Source organism: Myotis lucifugus, unplaced genomic scaffold (assembly GCF_000147115.1).
Source record: "Myotis lucifugus unplaced genomic scaffold, Myoluc2.0 scaffold_138, whole genome shotgun sequence".
NCBI lineage: Eukaryota > Metazoa > Chordata > Mammalia > Chiroptera > Vespertilionidae > Myotis > Myotis lucifugus.
In genome coordinates this window covers 75,408-80,695 of record NW_005871186.1, presented here as the reverse complement: position 1 = coordinate 80,695, position 5,288 = coordinate 75,408, and positions in this window count along the sequence as shown.

Here is a 5,288-nt window from a genome sequence, read left to right as displayed (position 1 = left end):
GTGGCCCGTGCCAGGTCACACAGCAATTGGTGGTGGATCCCGGCTTATCTGACTCCTCAGGGGAAGGAAGCTGAGTCTTGCGCCCCCCCCCCCCCCCATCCTGTGCCTTTGCTGCTAGATTCACAGGCCAGGGGCTGGGCAAGGGGGATTCCGGGCTAGTTTCCCAGCAGCCAGGCCAGCCAAGGTTGGGAGGCCTCTTCCCACATCCAGCCTGGTCTGGGCTGGTTCCTGGCTGGCTGGCAGGCGTGACTCAGGCTTCCAGCTCCTGCCTCTGGCCAGCAGGCCTGCTCATCCCTTCCAGATATGAGGTCCTTGGGGCGGGGGCAGAGGAAGAAGGGAGGCTGCTAGGTCATCTGCAGGGTGTCCTGAGACCCTAAGACCCAAGCAGCCCAAGGCGCTCCAACCCTTGTCAGCGCTTCCTTACGTCTAAACTGAATTGCTTCTGCAGCATAAACTGACCGGTGGTTGTTGCCTGAATTGTAAAAAGGTTGTCCCTTCTGTGGGGTGAGAGACTGCGTTCAGTGTTTCTGCTAATAGTACCTGGAGGGGGAAGGTGTCCGGCAGAGGAGAGAACTTGTACATGGGCGGAGCGGCTGGGAAGCCAGGTGGGGAAGGCTGAGGCTGGGCAGTGGCACTGGGGCTCTGCTTGGGGGTTTTATGATGGGCCAGCGCCCTCAGGCCTCCCCTCTGGTCCCTCTTTGCTCACTCATCCCATGCTCTGGCTGCAATATTTATCCTTCATTTCCCACACAAGGTAGGCCCAATCCCCACCTCAGTGCCTCCCGCCCGGGATGTCTCTTCACTTTTCCAAGTCCAAGTCCCCTTGGCCCTTTAAGGCCCAGCAACAGACATGTCTTCTCCAGCGGCCCTTCCAGGTCCCTCCCTCCCAGGTGTACCATGAGCCCTAACACCTGAGCTCTCCCCCCAGGTGGCAGGAACTGAGTCCCAAGCCCTGCCCTGAGGCTGACACCCCCAGGAAGCCCTTGGCGCTGCTCCCATTCTTGGGACACACCCTGGTGGGTGTGACCACAGGAGTTCCTCCGAGAACTGGCTGCTGGACTGAAGGCCAGGCCTCCTTGCCCTTCTGGATCCCAGCCCAGCTCAAATCAGGCCAGGAAATCCATGCTTCTAACCCGCACAAGCAGCCTCCTAGCAGACCTGAGTTTGCAGTAGGTGTTCAATTCATGCACGACGGACCAAGTGTTTACCGGCAATTCAAACCTGAATGTTCTCAGTTTGGTCTAAACTTTTGGCCCTGACTTGGTTCCTCACTCTGCTGGCCTGTAAAATGGGTTCGGGGGTGAGGTCAGTGCTTATATGTGCAGAATAAAAGGGTCCTCTCTCCCTCTGGCAGCTCATCTTCACTGCCTGCGGGTGGCCATTATGACCACATTCTACCGAGAAGGTCAGGATCACACAGTGAATAGGGGCCAAGATAGAGCAAGAGTCTGGGCCCACAGCTTTGAGTCCTGGTTTGGCAGCAAGGAGGAGTCGGGGGAGGACTAGCACAGGCAGGGAGAACCTCACTCAGGTGGGTTCTCAGAGGCATCACCTCTAACCCCACAGCCCATACCTATCACTCCCAGTGAGCTCCGGGCCGGCTAAAGGGGAAATGTGGGAATATCTGATGGCAGATAGTAGGTGTGCAATAAATGCTTTCGGAGAAAAGGAAGAGATCTAAAAAGGGAGGGAGAGGGTGCATAAGTGGATAGCTACATAGAGGACTGGGCAGGTCAGCGAATGAGCTATTCAATAAATGGAGAACAAGGTGGGGGTGGTGGGTGGAGGAGTGAGTGACTGGGAAGATGGCTCTGGGCGTAACAGCTGAAGGAGGAGTCAGAAGCTCTTTGGTCACTAACCTGTCCATTTGACAGATGAGAAGACTGAGAAGAGGCTGAGGAGAAAAGAAGCTGCTGAGTCTATAGGGCTGACCTTCGACCAGCAGCCTCTGGTCTCCCTACTCCCCCCGTTCTCTCTCCTCCTCATCACCCTCTTTCCTCGCTGGGTGGGGGAGGGTTCCGGGAAGGAGACCTTTCCTCGACCTCCTTGCTCCTCTTAGGCCCAGTTTCCGCCAGACCTTGGTGTTAGGGTATTAGGGAGGGGGGTGGCCCCACAGGGGCTATTTCAGTCAGAGACAGCCCTGCCAGGAAACAGAGGAAGCTGCCCGCCCATCAGAGGTGTCACAGCCTGGGCTGAGGGTGTGGAGCCTCATGCCTGGCTTCCCCTTGCTCCAACACACTCAGGGCCACCACGGCGCTTCAGGGACAGGAGGCTGCATGTGAGTGTTGGTGCATCTCGGGACCGTGGGCCAGTGCGGAGTGGGGCTGGGGTCGGCCACAGGGACTGTGACTTTGGGCAGGCAGGCTGGGCTTAGCACTGACCTGAAGGAGGTCCACAGAGTTGGGGGTGCCCAGAGGAAGGGACCCCACCCAGCTGGGGGATCGGCAAAGGAAGAAGCACCCCGGCCGGTGAGCTCAGTTGGTTGAGCATCTTCCCGTGCACCCAGAGGTCACCAATTCGATTCCAGTCATGGGTTCAGTTCCTGGGAGGCAAGTGATCAATGTTTTCTCAGATCGATGTTTCTCTCTCTCTCCCTTGTTCTTTCTCTAAAATCAATGAAAACGTATTTTTTAAAAAAGGAAAGGAAGAAGCAAGATTGGATGTGGAGCTTGATGGACACAGGTTTTTGAGGAGCAGAGATGGGGCGAATGGCACTTTGTGTGAAGGGAACAGTAGATGGGGCGGCTGGAGAGGAAGCCTGGCTTGCTGGCCGTCTCCGTGTCTTGGGAACAGTGTGGTGGAGGGGCAGCGCTGAGGGCCTGGGGTACTTCAGCTGAGGCTCGAAGGCTCAGCAGTGGCTTGACTGTCAGGACAGGGGTTTGAGCTTTTCCCCAAAGGACAGAAGTGGCTGGGGTCTGAGCTGGTCTGGGCCTCAGGGTCTAAGAATGGGTGACAGATATGATGGCTGTGGGGAACCAATGTCACTGCTGCCTGGCAGAGGTCTCTCTCTCGCGCTCTCTCTCTCTCTCTCTCTCTCTCTCTCTCTCTCTCTCTCAACCAGCTCCTGCCAGGACTGGGAGAACAGCTCACCCCTCCTATGTCCTGGGAAGGCAGAATGGATGCGGGAGCCAGGTGACAGCCAGGCCTGGAGCAGACCTGAAGGTTTGCCCTGGATCCTTTCATGCAGCACTGCGTCCTGCACTGAAGTCAGAGGGGTCTCTGGGGTGTGTCTGAGGGTGACAGGCCCCTCAAAGAAGGGTTCAGGGGCACAGCACGGTTCCTTCCACCAGCTTCCTCCTCCTCCCAGGACCCTCTGGCCCAGCAGGCTGCTCTCCTCAGGCCCTGCCTGCTCCACCTTCCTCCCCACCTGGGAACTCCCCAAGCGTCCTCACACCCCTCTCCACCCAGGGCAACCCCCCTCGACCATCACGGGCTTGCTCCATCCTTCATCCTCTGAAAAGTCTCTTCCACCCTATGGGTCGCACTGGTCTCGCCTCTCAGACTAGTCCATATACTGAGTAGGGCAAAAATAGGTTTACAGTTGTTATTCTAGATAATAAGACAATAACTAATAAATAAAAATATAAGAATAAACCGCTTATTCTTGTAAACCTACCTTTGCCCCACCCTGTATAAGTATAGGTAAATGTGCGTATGTATTTCTGTATCTGTATCTATCCACCTTCGTCTGCATCTATATACTGTGTGCTCATGCACCCAGCAGGCAGTAAGTACTCATTAAGTGCCTAGCCTGCAGAAACCAGAAAATAAATGCATGAATGAAAGAATGGTCTGAACAGTGAGTGAAGAGGCGAATGGATAAACTGTACTAATCTTGCCTTCCTGGCTACAGTGGGGGTATCGCCAGGCCTCCTCCTTGGCCTCCCCCTTGTGCCTAACTGGTGAGCTGGGCACCCAGCACTAACTCATGGGATGAAATCGACAAGAATCTTAGGTGACTTAAGGTGATATGGCGCGTGATATAACAGACTGGAGAATCCGAACATCATCGTTTTGCAGTTGCCCAGAATCTGGGTAAAATATTTTCATCAAAATCAGATTTTAAGTTGGAAGAAATTAGTGTGGGGAGTTATGTTTTGCTCTATTATAACTTTTTAAAATCTCATAACTTTACTTAGCAGTATATCCACATTAGGGACAGCTACCAATGGCCCTGTGCCAAGCACTGACTTCACAACAGCACCATGAGGCAGGTACTATATTACCCCATTTTATAGACGGGGAAACGGAGGCATGGAGGTTGAGTAATGAGCCTCAGGCCACACAGCTCACACGTGGCAGAGCCGGGATTTGAACCTGGGCATCTGGACCAGAGCCCATATACTCAGCCTCGACCCTCTAGCACCCTCTGAGTGCACTTGCAGGACTTTGTATTTTTTCTGGGCCTCCGTTTCTCCCGTCTGTAACATAGGGGGGGGGGGGGGATTTGACTCACTTTCTCAATGGCAGGTCCACGGAGTTAAGTAGTGAATTCTCTATGGACACCAGTAAATGTGAAAATGCCAATTGAGAAGTGAGCAACAAGAAGTTGCTCATCCACCAGGGGCAAATCCTTCAGGCATCTGTGCTACCGGCTCCCCCAAACGTCAGCCTGAAGGGATGAGTGGAGGGATCAGGTGTAGGATAAAAAGCAAGGCATGGTGTTTATTAAACACCTGCTGCATGTCAGGCCCAGCATGCATCTTTCTGATGAGGACACATGCCCAGAAAAGGTAAGTGGAAGCCCTGGGTTGAACAGCATGGCAGAAGGGAAGGCAGGATTTGAACCAAGCCTCCTGATTCTCTGAAGCTGGGCTTGGAACCTCTACATTCCATGTCCATGGGCTACACCAAGATGCCTCCTGAGTCAGGTGGTTGGGCTCCGGCTCCAATTCCCACTTGGGCTCTGCCTCCAATTCACTAAGATTGAGCAGCCACTTCCCCGACTGCGTCTGGATTCCCCTCCCTATTAAGTAAGCTGTTGACGCGGTTGCTCCCTCTGCCGTCTGCCTTCAGGAAAGCTGTTTTTACTGTAGTCACCAGAGGGCGCTGTGGCTCCAGCCTTTGCAGCCTTAAGTCAAGTGGAAGGAGGCTTAGGGAACTCCTCAATCACCTCGTTCCCTCTTATTTTGCAGATAAGAAAACTGTAGCCAGAAGAAGGACCATGGCTTTGGAAGGTGGAGCTCAGGCCAAGGAGGTAGATGCTGTCCTTGGTCGGCTCACGGTGCGTGAATATTTTGTTCATGTTGAATCATTAAGAGTTACCACGGCCCTCTGTGCCTTGGGCC